This window comes from Mesoplodon mirus (assembly GCF_964341445.2).
Source record: "Mesoplodon mirus genome assembly, chromosome: 9".
Lineage (NCBI taxonomy): Eukaryota > Metazoa > Chordata > Mammalia > Artiodactyla > Ziphiidae > Mesoplodon > Mesoplodon mirus.
Window position 1 is genome coordinate 67,933,526 of NC_138985.1, and position 18,520 is coordinate 67,952,045.

The window sequence follows — 18,520 nt, forward strand, 5'->3', positions numbered from 1 at the left end:
ATTTTTGGATTTTTTTCCTCCCATACTACCCAAAGTCAATTATACCATTTTCTAAGTGGAATAATACACTCTAGGGATATGCAGTATTTGATATATTTTATTCACTGGTGTCTAGAGCAATGCACAGTTATTCTAGTCATTTGTCTGACATTATAGTGCCAGCTTCTTTGGAGACAGAAAAAAAAAGTCCACTAAAAGCAAACGGATTGGAGGGAAATATCCATTGGTTTATTAAAACAGCCGCAGTGTGGAAATGCTATATATTATAGAGGCAGGGCATGGGTTGAGGTTCAAGTTGCTGGGGATGGTCCTAGGAACCTGAATTCTGTTATAGCTTCTTTATTTAATAAGCTATATGAGAACTTCTCCACACTTTAGAATTTTTACTGGCGTGAGGAAAATCAGGAGCAACATAGGAAGGACCCATGGACTGATTATGTTATGAGAGCTGTGCATCTTATGTATTCAGTGCCCTCCCATCCCATTTTTCCTAGGTATTCCTGACAGAAGCCAGCTGACAATCTCATTTTTCACATGCGAAAGCACAGACAGAGTGGGTTTTGGGTCAGCTGCACACAGCGAGTGAGGGAAGGAGCCTGGGTGAGAAGGCTTGGGCCAGGCCATTTGCTCTGTGAAGCTACCTTGTCTTAAGCCCTTGTTTCATTTTCCTGTTTAAGCCAGGATGACCAAGGTTTGCTTGCCTGCTTCCTTCCTTCCTTTCTTTTCCTTTGAAATAAAGGGTGTATTCAGTGACTGCCAATATCGATTTAGAAAGTAGGGGACAACAATGTACTTTTCAAAATGTTTCAAGTCAATGTAGGCCACACACACACAAAAATCTATGCTATCTTTAAATCTATATGTTTTAACTCTATGCTGGAAGTAATGGGAAATCTATTATCTTGTTAGTACAGCATCTGACACCATGTTTTGAGGTAGGACCTTCCTCTCCAGGAACTAAAATTAATTTGTTGCAAAAGGAGCACCCAAAAGGGAGAGTAGAAGTCACAAGAAACACAGAAAACTGTTTTCAGTACCTCCAATGAGAATACTACATGGCAGTGATTGTTAAAATATACAACCCCTCCCCATCTCATGCCTATTTATATTTATTGAGCTCAAAGTGAGAAATAAATGAAAACTAGGAATACTGGAGAGAAAACTCAGTGATACCAGCTTCAGAATCAGAAAAGTGGAACCAAATTCTGGCTCCATTTTTACCTTTTCCAAAGCAGCTTAATATAGGATAATAGGGCCAAGAAGGGCTTCTTTGTTTCTGGAAAATGCTGAGCCCCTGCCCATAGCTCAGTGCCTCCCTGCCACTTACCCTAAATCTCTCTCTCCCTTTTAGTGTACTGCCCTCTAATTCAAAAAGGATCAAATGTGTGCACTACAGTCTGTCAGACGGTTCTTTTAGTTTGTAACTCAGACACCTACGTGAAATGCTAGAAAATTAATTTTAAAAATTCTCAATGTATGTAGTCATCTACAGGGGGATCAGGCTGAATGGACTCACATCAGATAGCATGTATTTCTAGACAGGGCTTGTGATCACTCAAAGAGATTGTTCTCATCTCATGTTAAGCTATGAACAACAGTAATTATTTAATATCTTGTTGGCCTGTGTTGATGTACTTTAACAACCTGCTTTGCACAGATGGTTAACTCAGCTTTGAGCCCCTACTTACCAATATCCCCTCTCCCTCACTCTCACACACACATATGTATGTGAACGCACACACACATGTGCTAACTTCTCATCTTTCCTGGAACAATTCATGTGTCTCCTTCCTAAGTTCCCTCCCCTGAAACCCCCAGGGTATCAGATTATCAGTTGGGGGATTCTCCCTTTACACCTACTCTGACTTCCATGCCTTGTCTGTTTCCCTTACTACATGATGGATTTCTTAAGCGCAGGGATGATCTTTTATTCACTCTGGCCTCCCAGCACAGTTCTTGAAACATAGCAGGAGCTGAGTAAATGTTTAAAAAAATAAACTTAAAAAATAATTTTAGTTGTGTTTCTGTTGGATTGTATTTTTACTGAAGCCACAAAAAGTAGGTGGGACTGAAATTGGCCCTCCTCTGGCCCTCTTGAGTTCTTGGTCCTTGTAGAAAATTCAAGCAGTAAACTACAGTGGAGTTTTTGCTCAGATGATGAGCTCCCTGCTTGATTTCAGCATTCTCCCTCCCCTAACCTATGTTTATCTGCATGGTCTTATTTATATCTATTTCCTTTTGATAAAAATAGAAGCTCAAAAAAGTGAATTTACCACACAAGGGATGATACTTTTGACTCGAGCCTGCGTTCACAGATATAGTTAAGATGCTGCCCTGCATGTGGATGTCCAGCTAGATGCTCATTTTCTGAGTCATCTGACTTCTGAGTTTTCACTTTCTTAAGAGTATAATTAAGATAGGTTCCCAGGGGTTTTAAAAAAAAGTGAGTAAAGCAGACAGTCTATATGTTGAGACCCATATAAGGAGATTTGTGGGCACCTGCCCAAATTGAGAGAAGCATTACAAGCTACTCAAAACCTACTGAAATGTCAACACACTTTTGAAAAGGGTCCATTAGGGATGCAAATTTGTGGTTCCCTGATTATGATAAGCAGTGGAAAGAAAACAGTGAAAACCATTAGGAGGTTTTGAGAACTTGGTTTTGAAGAGTGGGGAAGGTAACTCTAGTTTCTGCTAAGGGCTTCGTTTCTTTTCCTAGCCCTTCCCTGCATTCTGAACCAACAATTCTCATGATTTAAATGATCCTAAAAAATCCTTCGTTTTTGGATAAAGCCAATTAACTCATCTCTAAGTGGGGCAACTTTGAAATTTCATGCATGTCAGATAAAGTTCATTTTAATAAGATTCATTCTGTGGATTACAAAGCTCACATCAGCCTTCTGATGTATTTCGGTTTGTTCTTACAGGGTTTTTTCTTATAAAAGGTTAATAGTAATTTAAAATCTATAATTCTAACTGCGTAGTCTTTTACAAATCAACTCACACCAGGGGTATATTTCTATTTAATAATCATTAAGGGCTTTTCTGTGAAAATAACCGATTCATCTAATCAGAAGGACATCTTTAATTCTGACTGTCCTGAGTTGTTCACACATGACATCAAATGATATCCGTAGTAATGGATAAACTAAATTGGGGCATAATTTTTGTGTAATCACTCTCAATGTAAAAAAAAAAAAATTGATTTCTCCATCTTCCTTGATCTGGAAGGAATTGTATCAATTTCCAGGACGTCATAAAACAAAATATTTAAAGTATGTTTCAAATAATAAAAAAAAGAAATACTTAACTTAATAAAGATGTGGAATTCATTTGTGAAGAAAAACACTGGCTGTGGACCAATAGGCCAAAGAGTTTGCCAGAAGTCTGCAGTAGACAGTCATTCCTGAATGTCCACTCTCTCCATCACTCCGGAGCCCACTCCATATTAAGAAAATGAATTCTCTCAGCCACACTGGACTTTGAAATCACTGATTTTGTTTACACTGTTTTTGAGTAAAAAACCAGAAGATCCTTTTTTCAATTTTCTGCCCACTCCATATTAAGAAAATGAATTCTCTCAGCCACACTGGACTTTGAAATCACTGATTTTGTTTACTTTGTTTTTGAGTAAAAAACCAGAAGATCCTTTTTTCAATTTTCTGCCTTATAAGGAAAGCAATCCATGGCACTTATAACTATAGTTCTTTATGCCCTATTTTAACTAAAGAAGCTTACTTGGCATGTATATTTGATGCTTGGGAACCTTACATAAAAATTATGGTTTTTGACTCTTCTGGAGAGCTTCAACAATTGAAACCATTGGCAAAAAAGGCAAACACTTAACTATCATAAGAACCGTTGAATGCTTCAACATTAACCTAAAGCAAAAATCAGAAGCCCTGGAATGAACATTTCCACTTGGCATTTTTGCTTTTGTGCTTTTCAAAAGAAACAGCCTCAGGCTTCAGAAGGGCAGAAAGGTCTATTACTAAGAAGAGCATGTAGGTGAATACCCTGGTACTCACTTACTTTGGATCAATCATCTTAACTTGTAGAAATCTTTCCAGCTGTATTATGGTATTCTCTGTTCTTCTCCATCCAAATGGAGTGGAATATTCCAGAAAGCAAGCACAGATTTTCTCAATGGTTAAAAGAAATCAGAATGACTTTACCTCTGGCCGTCAAAAGATACATAGCCCCTGCCATCAGGGAGCTATGAGTCTAATGGGAAAGATTGACACTAAATAAATAATCATACCTATAAAAATATCATTAGAAATAGCATGAAGGAAAAGCACATGGAGCTATGCAACCCTCTAAATTAGAGGCACCTGGAATTTGGGGGTCAGAGATAATTTTAAGAAAGTGATATTTAAACTGAGACCTAAAAGGTAAATAAGAGCTGGTCAACAAAAGAGCAGATGGCTAAGCATTCCAGGCAAAGGCGGTAGGATGTATTAAGGTCCTGGGGTAGGAAAGAGCTTGGCACATTCTAGGAAACGAATGAAAGCCAGGATGGGTGAAACATAGCAAGTCAGATTGACAAGTAGTACTACAGGTATCAAAGAGGTAGAACGCTTAAAGGATGATTTTATTAAATTCTAATATGCTGAGCAAAGCCATGGAAGAATGTTGAGGAGGGAAATGTCATGATTAGATCATTCTGGCTGCGATGCAGAGGTTGGATTGGAGAAGAGCAAAACTGGAGGTGGAAACTGTGGGAAGAACCAAGTGAGAAAAGATGGTGTTTTGGACTAGGATCTTGGTAGTGGGGATGGAGCCAAGTGGATTGATTCCAGGCCTATTTTGAGGGTGGAGAGAATATAATTTGGTGAATGATTAGAAGTAGAGGATGAGGGTTGTGAAAGTTAATGCCTGGATTCCACGAATTCACTGCTATCAAATATATTTAAGGAAATATAGGACACTTTCTAGGGAAAAGGTTCTAAAGAGGAGACACTGTATTAGTTAGGGGTCTCCAGAGAAAAAGAACCAATAGACAACAGGCTATGAAGATATATATGACTTATTTTTTAAAAATTGGCTTACACCAATAATGGAGGCCAAGAAGTCCCATGCTCTTATCCCTGCTAGCTGAAGTCCTAGGAAAGCTGGTGGTACAAATTTCAGTCCAAATCCAAAACCCTGAGAATCAGGAACACTGATGGCGTAAGTCCCAGTCCAGGGGCTGGAGAAGGCTGATGTCTCAGGTCAACCAGTCAGACAGAGGGGTAGGGGGGGCGACTATTCAACCTTTCTCCTTTTTATTCTTTTTAGGTCCTCAGCAGGTTGAATGATGCCTACTTACCTTGGGGAGGGCAATCTGCTTTACTTATTCACCAATTCAAGTGCTAATCTCTTCCAGAAACACCTTCACAGACACACCAAGAAATAATGTGCAACTAGATATTTGCACATCCCACGGCCCAGTCAAGTTGACACCTAAAATTAACCATCCCAGGCACCACGACAGGATCATCCATAGGGCTCAACGTAGGCAATTAGGGAATGTTATCTTAGCTCTTTAACAGGTAGGGTCAGATAGCATTTACTCCTCAGTAGTGAAAATGTTTCCTGGCAAGTCACAGACTTGGAGGATTTTTGTCATTCTCAGAATTGTCCAGTTTAGTCCCAGTCCCAAAGGGCCCAGTGGCACCACAAAGAAAAGACAGTAATGGCTTATTTGGTAACCTGCCCTGCCTCTCTCAAAGGATATTATTCTGTTTAATAATAACTGACTAGTTCTAGTATACAGAAGAGTGAAACCTTTATTTCATGCTAATTAAAAGGATCATTTTTCATATGCAAGAAGAAACTACCCCCTCACCTACCCCTCAGGACTTCTGGTTCCTGTCCTGCTCGGCTAAATGGTCCCTGCACCCAGGCATCTTTGGAGCCTGCTTCTTGTTCAAGGAAAGGGAATGTCCAAAAAAGGCTAGTGACGAATTACCCATTTGTCCACAGCTTTGAGGAAAACCCACTCACAACTGACATGCTGCTTCCCTGAAGTAAATAGTTCTGGGCCTCTCCATAAGCCAGGTTACCACTCTTGATCATATAGAGTCAGAATGTCCTTAAAGATTGTTGGCTCAGCCACTTTATTTTATACATGAAGAAACAGAAACTCAGAGATCTTGAGGACACAGCCCGTGATCACCAGGCAAACCAGTAGCTGAGAAAGTGACACGCTTTCTGGGATATTCAGATTCAAAGCCAAGGGCTCAGTTACTTCACTGTATCTTTTTATGATCTTCAGATTGACACATTCTGTTCTGGTGAGCCACTGATTTCCCAGGGCCTGAGGAGAAACCAAGCTGTCGTCACAGATCAGTGAAGGGATTTCTTGGGGAACAGTGAACTCCTATGAGCAAGCATAATGTGGCACGTGTCCTTTAAATGCACTGACAGTCACTTTCTATTTCTATTTCTAGTAGGGGCTTACTGTCGATAGCTAAAATTGACATTTACTGTGACCATAACTCTACCACAAATTAAAATCAGACCCATGTCCCTCTGGGGAAGATGTTTATTAAGCTGTAGGAAGACATCTGAAATGATACCAAATTACATTTAAACTTGAAACCCCAAATACCACACTTGTTTGGGAGTAGGAATAGGACTGTCTGGGGAATAATATGGGAAACTGAGCAAGTCACTCTCTTTGGCAAAACGCAAGGCCACCAGGGAAGGGAAAAGTGCCTTAGAAGAGATGCTTTGTACGTAAACCCCTGTGTGGCTTTTAACTAATCATTTAAGCCTAAACAAAATATCCTTCAGAATGAACTTAAAGGAAAAATAAGCCCTTTAAAACTTCCATGCCTTTAAAGAACAGACACAGATGTTCCAATTGTTTTTATAAATACACTGAGAAGGGGGGTTGAAAGAAATATCACAATAAAACAAGTCTACCAAAACGCAGACCTGCGTTTCAGGGTTTGACCCAGCTAATGCAGACAAAAGCATGCTTGGGACTGAAAGTCTTTATATCACTTTTGCCTTTTAACATGTAGATGTCTGATGTCTGTGGGTGTTTGTGTGTAGTGGGTGTGTTTATGCACATAGTATGGTCACAATCTCAATCTCTGAGCCTAATGATAGAACCAACTCTGTCCAAAGGGAAGCTATAACTCAGTGGCTTCTTTGCTTGTGTGTCCAGCCCATGTGTAGCTTTGAAAATAGCAAAAGCCTCGTTGCAAAGCCCTTTGAGATCCTTGGATGCAAAGTGCAAAGTAAATGCCAAGTGTCATTATTATGAACTTTATTGCTACTATTTTATTAAGTGTTTCAGACTAATATCAATTTAGCTTCATGATAAGTGCTACAAAGTGGGAGAACTTGAAAGGAAGCCCGGGAAAGTTTGCACAAGAAGGACACACGAGTTTCCTAGAAACTCCACCCCTGCCCCAGTCCCCCTTGCTCAAGTCAGTGATAAGTTGACTGTCCCTTCAGGATGGAGTTTCAAGTCATCTGATCTTTAAAATAGAGGCCTGTCATGGATGTGTCATGGGGGTACTGCTGCCAGGAAGTGAAACACCATGTACAGTGAGGTAACCTCATTAAGTCATTCAACAAACCTTTATAAGGCTCCTATTGTGTGCTGAGCTCAGTGCCCTGTGATACTCTCCCTCCAGTCTAAGGGAGACACTGGGACCTGCTATGAGAGCACGTAGCAGAGACTAGCCTGGACTGAAGAAATCAGCAGGTTTCTCCAAAAAGATAATATGCCAGGATACACCAGGACTCCCAGTATTGGAAAAGACATTCAGATCCCTCAGAGAGGCTGGATGTTCTGAGTCTTTTCCCCAAACCACTTCACCCTGACATTTAGGAGAATATAGCTTTAGTCTGTATTTTAAAATGACACTAGCAATGATTTTATGTTCTGAAATAGATGAATCATTTCTTGAATAGAATATACATTGATCATCCTCCAAGGGCCAAGCACACACAGAATATTATCTCATGTATGATTATCAGATCATCCTCCTGCCACACCTATGAAGTGGTGACGATAGCCCTCTTTTTGCCTATGAGAAAACAGAGAAGTTAAATGATTTGTGCAGAGCGCACACTTGTGGTCCGTGGTGGGGCCAGCAGGCGACTCAAAGCCTGTGCCTTGTCAGCAGCACAAGGCTGCTTTATTCGATTTACTGGTTAATGATGGCAGCCAGCATCCTCTCTATCATTTCTGTCAGCCACTCTGACTGGAATAAGTGAAAATAGTAGACCTACTTTAGGACCATGAGAGGGCTTCCAGTTCTTCCACCTCCTCCCTACAAACCCTGCCAGACGGGGACGAATCTATTTTTTAAGAGCCTAATAAGAGGAAATTCCAAAACCTCAGTAAGCCATTTAATTGTTTTACACTATTCATTCTCGGCAAATATTCCGTCTTCTAAGTTAAATCCCATGTGCTGCTGTTTTGTTATTGTTATTACTCTGCTTCAGTTGGGTTTGAAAGTAACTGGTCACCATTCTCTGAATATAGTCATTTGGAAATTTGAAGATTGTATCGTCATCTCCCAGTCTTCTTGTTCCTTTCACTTTTCCATTTAGGTCTTCCCTTCTGGCCTTTTAGTATTTTTCAGTGCTTCTTTGGAACCTTCTCCAAGTCCTCCATACCTTCCCCTTCTGCCTCCCCCTGCCAACCCCTCACACCCCATCCTATGTATTTTGGTTATTTGGTTACAGCTTTGGTTTAGAATTTGCAGCTGTCTGTTAGGATGTAACCTAGTGAGGAGATTACCAAGCCTTAGGAGTGTCTCTTTCCTTGTCTGTGTTTCCCTGGAGAACAAGTTACCCTTGAGCATTTATTTCAGTTACCTTATCATTAAGAACAGAACTTGAGAAATCAGGCTTTTAGCAGGCTAAGGTTGCAGAGTCTGTGCATGTCATCTCAGCTGCCCGAAGCTGCTCCTACATCGTTGACACATCCCCTCTCCTGCCAGTATACCTGTGGAGCTAATCATTCCTATCACCTCCTGCTAAAGAGCTGAAATCATCCTGGGAAGTGGCTGTGTGGGACCTGTCATAAATTTGGTCTCCCGGGAGAGGTATTTGAAAACTGCCTAAGAGACCGTGCCTCTCGATCCAAGAAGAGGTTAGATAAAGACATTAGTGAGGGTGACCTAGTGGGGAGTCTTGCAAAATGCAAGGATGAGTAAAGGTTGCCCAGATGATCCTTTCAAGAGTTCTTCTCTTTTTGCTGGCTGAAGTCTTTTGCAGCTGGGAGCCTCCATCATTCAGCGGCAAAAAAAAAAAAAAAAAAAAAGCAGTCCATTTGGAACATAGGTATTGGGGGATTGTGCTGGGTGTGGATTCCACCACAAATTACCATTCAAATATGGTAACCGACAAGCTGAGAGTCCAGAAGAAATTAAAACCGAATTGCTGACTTAGAGCTGGGGGAAGGGGATGTCTGTAAGTGTGCAGGGAGCTCTCTGCCTCTACAGAATATCCAGGCAAATGTGTTAGTGAAGGTTTTCATGAATTATTCATTTATGGTGAATGAATGCAAGCAGCAGTCACATGTAAATGACAAGGCTCATAATCAGAGTGCTACTTATTTGTCCTTAGGAAGCAAGGAAGAAGCTTATTAACAACTCACAAACAGGAAGACATTTTACTTAGAGATGTGTTTCTATGGAGAAGAAATTTGCCCCTAGCCAGCCAAATAGATATATATCATTTATTTGAGCTTGCATTCAAAATCATCTTTTATTCTATGTCTTTTGAACTGCATTTACTTGCCTTTTCCAAGTGTACTTTATAAATAATTGATACAACTGAGAAGTTATTGGCTAACTGAAAAGCCATCTCTTCATGTCTTTAAGTCTGACCCATGGCTAAAGCCAAACTGTTCAGGCATTTAGGGTCTTTTATAAAGGGTCTTTATAAAGAGGCTTTAGCTCTTTACAAGGAAAAAAAAAACCAGATTTTGAAATTGAATTTTTTTTGACAATAGTGCATCAGAAACCAATCCAAAAGTGTTTTTGGTTAACTTAAGTGAATCAAGCTGACTGTATGACTAATTCAGATTAATGGTGCAGAAGTCAGTCATTAAAGAAGAAAAAAAAGATTGATTTACTAGTCTCAACAGAATGGCCATAAATTCTCATCTCCCCTTCTATTACTACTCTCTCTGTTTAAAACATTTGAAAGCACTAGTAAACATCTTCTCTGCCTGAGTAGATGCAGCATATATGCTATAAAACCCAGCAAAGGCTCCAGCAGGATGCAGCTCTGTTAGCTGTATGACATTTTATTACTACCATTGGCCCTCTTGCAGTCAGGCTTTCATTGAAAGAAAAAGAAGTTACATTTCCAAGATATCAGATATTACATCTATAAGATAAAAGCAGCAGTAATACAAAACTGATTTTTTAAAAAGAGGCCCAAATTTATTTTTCATGGTAAATTTAATTTCTGACATCCCTGGTGATAATGATTACAAAAGTGTTCTTGTTAATATCGGTAAATCAGTGCAAAGCAGATATGTTTAGTTGACCGTGGTGTGGGTGTCACTGGTACCTCTGAGTTCAGAGCTCTGAACATTATGAAGTGCAGCCTTATCGCAGGGCAGGCATCCAATTTTTAAAACATTATATAGATTAGAGAGAGATGAGTGCTCCTGAATTATTCATAGCCTTTTCTTATGAAATGCCCAAAATATAATTTCAAATGGAAATTAATTTAATTCATGCAAAAATAAATGGGTCTAGAACTCATCTGAGAGCTTGAGTTTAATCTAAGGGGCACTGATAAAAAGTACGGATTACCTTGGAGGTAACCAGTTACGCTTTTCAAGAACAGAATTGGGTTATGTTAGGCTGTTAATGTACATTAGTTTCACTTAACGACTTGTAAATCAAGTTCTCGTTAGTTAGGAGAGATAATTTATTGAACACTGTTCTTGCCATGTTCATTGCTAGTCGAAGAGATCCTTGAAAACTATGCTTTCTTAATTCAAGAAGTAATTATTAAACACCTATTAGGGGCTTCTCTGTTGGCTCAGTGGTTAAGAATCTGCCTGCCGATGCAGGGGACACGGGTTCGAGCCCTGGTCCAGGAAGATCCCACGTATCACGGAGCAACTAAGCCTGTGCGCCACAACTACTGAGCCTGCACTCTAGAGCCCATGAGGCACAACTGCTGAGCTCACGTGCCACAGCTACTGAAGCCCGCGTGCCTAGAGCCTGTGCTCCGCAACAAGAGAAGCCACCACAATGAAAAGCCCTCACACCGCAACGAGAAGCCCGTGCACCGCAATGAAGAGTAGCCCCTGCTCACCGCAACCAGAGAAAAGTCTGCGTGCAGAAAGGAAGACCTACTGCAGCCAACAAAATAAATAAAATAAAAATAATAAAATAAATAAATTTATTTAAAAACCCCAACACCTATTAGGTATCATGTGCTTTCTTAAGTTTCAGAAGTATCTGCCTTGGTGAACAAAGCAGACACAATCTCGGACTTATGAAGTGTATTGTCTAGTTGGGAGCAAGGCATTTTTAAAAATCACTCAAAATCATTAATGAATTATAATTGGGAAGCAAAGATGGTAAACTCCAAGAAGCCATGAAACATATCTATTTTGCTTATCATCCTATTGTCACCAGTTGAACATTTGTAAATGAATTATTATGCAAGTGACCTAATTTGCCAAATAGGTTTTCCCCTCTGAAATAAAAGTGTATAGAGCCCAACACGTATTAGGTGCTTCATTGGTTTTTTGATGATTGATTGAATAAATGGTGATAAGTACTACTAGGGAAAAGTACAGGGTGCCTGAGAGCATGCCAAAAAGGGCCCCATCCTGGTGTGATTGCCCAGAGAAGGTTGTAGGATTACTTACGTCAAGGGTCTGTGGCAGGAAGGAAGATGGCGCTTTCATAAAGCTGGAAGAAAGTCATTATGGCAGGTGTGTGTAGCCCAGGGCCGTGAGCTGGGAAGGCAGTGAGGGGCCAGATGGGTCAGGGCCGTGGAGCCATGCTGAGTTCTATCACAAGGATATGGGCTTACTGGTATTGCTGATGAGCTAAAGCATTTGCCATTTTGCATTGGCTATTTTACTAGCTTTTTGGGACCAGATAGGGGCTAGGGGCTGGGTAGAGGATAGGATGCAGATACTAAGGCAAAATTCTCTTCCTGGACACCCAGAGGTCTGTGTCACCAAAGGAAAACTGGAGTGAGGGGTGGACAGTTCTTTCAAGGAGATTCCCGACCTTTATCAGAGGTCCTCCCTTGAGCCTGAGGAAGCTTTGAAAGGGAAAAATACATATTTCAATTGAATTCTGCTGATATTTTTGTGCCTTTTCTCAAGCTATTTCTACTTCATAGTAGAATTTCTACTTTCCAATTCCTCATTTGTTAAAAGAGGAAATACAGTATTTGCCGTTCAACTTCAGGAGCTTGGCCATGAGACCTGGTACAGAGCATGAGCTCATTCTAAAAGATACAAGTAATATGATGTCTTTTAGAATGTGGGCCAGATAGCTTTCTTGTTTTCCCAGTTATTGCTTCAGTTGGATTTTTGTCATTGTTTTCAGGAAAAACAAGAGACTGAGGACTGATCTCTGGGGAACTAGTTTGGTTCCATTTTGAGGAAATATTTTCAAGGATCCTTTCTGAGAAATACTGTGAAGTCATTTTGCAATTCTGTAAAATTGTTGGTGGGAGGAATCCATTTGCCTCCATAGAAAGTTTTGGGATTCTAAAGTTGATGGGTTTTAAAAGAAATATATATGCTAGGAGTTTTGGATTCTTTTATATTTGTTAGATTGTAGTTCTTCAATTAAAGCTAAGGGTTGATGTTCTTTAAGATCCCAGCCTTACTCAGCGCTTTCACTGCCATGGGCCTGGCTTCGATCCCTGGTCGGGGAACTAAGATCCCACAAAAAGAAAAAAAATAAAGATCCCAGCCTTAAGCCACAGTTTCTTTTTTTCTTTTTTTTTTTGCGGTACGCGGGCCTCTCACTGTTGTGGCCTCTCCCGTTGCGGAGCACAGGCTCCGGACACGCAGGCTCAGCGGCCACGGCTCACAGGCCCAGCCGCTCCGCGGCATGTGGGATCTTCCCAGACCGGGACACGAACCCGTGTCCCCTGCATCGGCAGGCGGACTCTCAACCACCGCGCCACCAGGGAAGCCCCACAGTTTCTTGATTGAAGTATAGTAATTAATCTGATGTTTGGTCAATGCTTCAGAATAATAATAACAAAAACAATCACAACTAATTTTATTAAGCATATTCAATATATTTAATATGTGATAGCTCCTAATGCCCTGAGGTAAATCTCTCATCACCTTATTTTACTCTGGAGGAAGCGGAGGCACAGAGAGACCAAGTAACTCTGCCCGAGGTTTCACAGCTAATCAGTGGCAGAGCTGAGATTCCAATTTGGCAGACCAGCTCCTGAGCCCACGTTCTTCACTACCCGACTTTACAATGTAGTTAGTACTACAGGGAAGAAATTAACTATGCTGTCTTTCCATTTCACATTCTGCTTGATTATCCTGGCGATTTGCTTTCTTTACAAAAATAGGAATTTAAAAATCCCACTTAGGAGAAGAAAGAGTAAATAAGCATTTCTCATTACAAACTGCCTCCTCTTAAGACTTAAGAGTTTTGTATTCACCTCTTCAACTCTTCAGTCTCCCCATCCCAGACAGAGACTAGTTTGCTAAATTAGGCCACAACACTTCGTTTAAGAAGGTCCAAAGGAAGCACATCTTTCTTCTCATAAGCAAATACAAAGATAGCAGTCAACAAGGTTTCTCTAGTCTGTGTGTGAGATCATGTTACATTTAAATGAGACTGAAGTGTGGGCCCCGTAGAATGGATTGGGTCCGTTTTTAAGCAATTTCTCTTACTTTTTGGGGACAGCTTCTATTTGGAATTTAAGAACTAGGTGCTGTACCAGCACAATGTCACTTAAGAGAGACACACTGACCCCCTCCTATGTGCCAGGTGCCAGGTTAAGGGCTGTGGACGCACCAGTAAGCAGTAAAGAATACCCTTGTCGGGCTTCCCTGGTGGCGCAGTGGTTGAGAGTCCGACTGCCAATGCAGGGGACGCGGGTTCATGCCCCGGTCTGGGAAGATCCCACATGCCACGGAGCGGCTGGGCCCGTGAGCCATGGCCGCTGAGCCTGCGCGTCCGGAGCCTGTGCTCCGCAACCGGAGACGCCACAACAGTGAGAGGCCCGCGTACCGCAAAAAAAAAAAAAAAAAAAAAAAAAGAATACCCTTGTCATAATGAAACATATAGTCTCACTAGGTTAAGAATATCTCATTTTCAGTTCGAGCCCTAGAATCTGAATTTGAGAGTTTCAAGGGCCTGTAGTCTGATCCATTCACTAAACAGATGATGAGATGGAGAGCCTAAAAGCTAAGGAAGTTTCTTCTCCAGAGTCAGAAACTCTAATAGCAATGGCATCTGGATCCCCTGCTGCTTGCCCACTCTTCCTGCCATTTTCTTGCTTTTCAAGCTTTTTTTCAGTCTGTCCCCTGCCCCCCCCAACACCAAGTTCTTTTGTTGTTATTTTTTTATCTGCTCAATATTTCTTAGATGGCTGTGGTCTGATTTTGATGCTAATATTGATCTTCCAATTTTCCAACCTAATTTTTTTTTCATCATTCGCCTCTTCCCTTTGTCCACATACCTGGCCTATCTGCCTGTCTTTAGAGTTTAATAAGCAATCCCAGGAGGTCACCGATCTGGTGAAGACCTGGGAAAGAAGAGCAATCTGCCATGATCCTCCTGAGATCTTGCAAACAAAAGCACTGGCCCTTGGCTCCTTAAAGATAGTTGGGCTTGCCCAAGGGCAAGGAAGACCAGCAGGCATCTTTACTGACACCCCTAGATTAGATAACATCCTTTGGAGGGAAAAACAAGGACATGAAATCTCTCGCTGTGGTACCTATCATTCTGTTAAGGGCGGTGAAAACACAGTCTGTCATCCCTGACATCGTAATTGAAAGAAAAGCTTACATAGATTTCAGCTGTAAGCAGTATGTTTATACAAGTGTATAAAGAGGAATAATCTGTCAAGTTGGAAAACCCTTAATGCTATGGGACTCAGTTTCATAATTGAACAATCCAATATGAGCTCACACATCTTACCTTGTTCCGTGCCTCAATAATTTTTAGTAGAAATACTTTACCTAGAGGCATATGGTTATTAAAAAGGAGGCTCGGCTCGCTCAAAGTCTGGAATGAACTCATGGCAACAAGCCTGCACTAGAGAGAGACTGTTGGGTCTTTGTTTTCACAACTTTACTGCAATTTGCCATCTTATTTTCAGAGCCTAGCTGATGTGTTGTTTGGGAAGTTTGGTTTTTTTTTTAAAGGAAGAAAACATAATTTCACATGGATCAGTGACTTCTCATGTAGGCAGTATTGCAGAATTTTACGACTTCATTGGAAAGTCCAGGGAGCAGTGTGAATATCAAAGGAAATGGACCGTGGATTTATTTTAGTATAAAAAAATCAATAATAACTTAGTTATGGGAGCCATCAAGTTGGGATGGGGGCAGCCCTATATTGCAAGTTGAGAATAAGTCCTACTTCTTTTCATGACCCATATGACCTTGGGCAAATTTAAATGTCTCTGAATTCAGCTTCCTCCTAAGTAAAATGGGAGTAATAGGACCTACCTACCACATTGCATTGTTTCAAGTCACATGAAGGTGAACATATTTAGAAAAATATGAAGCAATGTATAAGTGCAATATAAAAAATTTTATGCAATGTATTAAATAATTATTATTTCTACATGCACAAAGGGAATTAGACAATTAATGCAAGTATTCCAATACCATTCTTGCTTCAGTGGTCTGAATATTCTGGACAAATGATTATTTCTCAGGCCAAGCTACACAATAACCCCATTCTAGTCCTTTGTCTATCTAGTGATGGGTAGCCATAGATTTTTGTTTTTGCAGTTTTTGTAGTTTTAAGAACCTAAGCAAAAGCCTAGAAAACTCCATTGGTTTTGCAAGTGGAGTTGGGGAAATTATTTACAGAATCTGGGTAAAACAATAATTCAAAATTATTCAGAATTCAAACATACAGCATGCTGTCATAACCATTTTCCCCTCCAAGTATACGTTGCTAATTGGCCTGATTGGTATCATTAATAATTATTATTATAATCCCAAGGGAACCCAGTACCCTGAAAGATTTTCTTAATTAATGAGGGAATACTTGATATTTTAAAATCTAGGAGACCTATGCATGGTGTGGAAATAACTGACCTAATAAGAACATTGAATTAAATGAAACATACTATTCCCCAATTATTCTGTACAACTGGGAGTTTTTCACAGTTTGGGGAAGAATGAAAACTTGTTTTAAATTTAATTACTTTTGCGTCTTCATTTACATCACCATTAAGTTGTTTAATTGATTTCTTTTTTAAAAAATAGCCCATCAATAAAAACTGATAACCAAGGTTATCATTAATATGTTGGGAACAAAATGTAAATGATGATAATGTGTTGCCCTTGTTTATGAGGATGATACCGCACATCAACATAATCAAATATTTTTAGTTGTCTTTCCTATAACAGTATCCATATGCATGCATGTATGTATAGATGTCTGTCTCTGTCTATCTATGTGGATATCTTTAGATGAATGGATGGATGGATAATTAACTATCTGTAGGGTCTCATTATGAAAGTGGGGAGTTCAGATTATTAATCTTGTACTTAGAGGAACTGACCTTTATTAAATATGCTGTACTTTGATATATAGCTATTTTCTTTTCAGCAAAGGTCCCAAACAAAACATTAAGACTAGAGAATACAAAGCAAATGTCTGATGACTGAACAGCATTTTATACCTCTCTGACTGAGCTCTTCACCTCTGAATGACATAGACTTTAAGATCCAGTGACATTACAACTACAGAATTTGGAGCAGTTGAAACCAGCGATTTCCTAGAATTGTAAAAGCTGAAGGGCCTTCAAAAACTTTACTAATCCTTACTGTTTATCCATACTCCAGAGGTCCCAAGGGTACATGCCAAGAAATACCCATAGTACTTCATTTGCTTTTCTGAAAACACTCATTTCATTGTTACAAGCTTCTTACATTAGCCTATCTATGTAACCACTCACACACATTCTATTAATAGAACTGGTTGTAATTTGTGTACATCTCCATAAACTCTGTGTAAAGGTTTTATATTTTTTTAATATTTTCATATATACAACTTCCTAAACATATAAATCTAGGACTAATCTAGGACTCATCCTTCTATGATGTGTGTGACTCTGATAGCAAGCTATGTTTCCAAGGGACCTTTCAGGCGAAAAGAACAGAAAACTTAATCTTCTTTGGAATCGTAACAGCAATGTGAAGGAAGAATATCTTGGCATTCTTTTCCCCAGTTTAGGCTCCATGAGTCACCCATGGGAGGCAAATGAGCTCCAAAGAAGAGGCTCTTCATGCTACCCTTCCCTGAAACACAGGAAGGCGTTGGCCTGCAGAGAACATCTCTCTGCAATCCTTACCCAGTGCTTAGCATGAGGGATTTTTTTTTTTTTAGAAAATACATTAATTTGGGAAGCACAAGTTTCTGTCACGGCATTCAGGATAAGATGGTTTAACATGGAAGATTTACAGGTCCTGAAGGGTGTTTGTTTATTTGTTTGTTTAGTTTTATTTGTTTGTTGTTAAGTCTTTACTTCGATGGTTTGACATTTATACAGCTCCCCAGAGCAAGAGCATCAGGAGATTGAGAATCTAGCCAAGGAGGTCACTTGTTTACCATTTTTAATAAACACAAATAATTCCCTTTTTCCCTCAGTCCCATATTCCCTGGCTCATTAAATCAATTTAAGACCCTTAAATTTTTTTCTGGCAAATTGAAGCAAAAGAACTGTGTACTCCCCCAAGGAATGCTTACCCAAGTCCTGCAGGTCAGGCCGAAATCAGTTTCTGTCAAGCAGCCTAACACCTCGAGCTATTATGAAATGAGGGATTGGTAATTGGGGGCTGGGCTCCAGACTCCCCTTGAGAAAGGCTCGTTGCATTGCTGTGAACCATAATCTAGCTACTTTGGTTTGTGACCTGGCTTTGTTGGGGTTTTTTTTCCACTCAAAGTAGAGAACTGTGAAAAAGTCAAAATGGATTTCTATTGGGAAATTATGAATGAAGTTGGCTCTACAAATCCAGATAGTGAAAGTATATCCAGAGCAAAGCCAGGCAGGCTTCCAGGCAGAGGTGTGAGAGAGTGTGGATAAAACAAATGTACACAGATCTCAGGCTCTAAGGGTCCTCCAGAGGGCAGAGGCTTCAGAGTAAACACACCGGATTTCACCACCAGGTCCCTTTCCTGAGAAGCAAGGGTTGTAGGAGATTTACCGGCTTGTTGTCTATTGAATATCAGTTAGATAACAGAGGTCAGGAAATGAACTGGAATTTGATGTATTAACTAGGAAGTGGCAAAGGAAGCCAGGCTTGTATTTCATTTGTTATTATTTCCCTAATATCCTTAATTATGTGGCTCCCATC

At 40.1% G+C, this 18,520-nt stretch overlaps 1 protein-coding gene across 5 annotated transcripts in view; it reads left to right on the forward strand.

Moving 5' to 3' along the window:
- CREB5 (cAMP responsive element binding protein 5) overlaps positions 1 to 18,520 on the forward strand; it is a 416,145-nt gene that overhangs the window by 284,936 nt on the left and 112,689 nt on the right. The window lies entirely within an intron of this gene.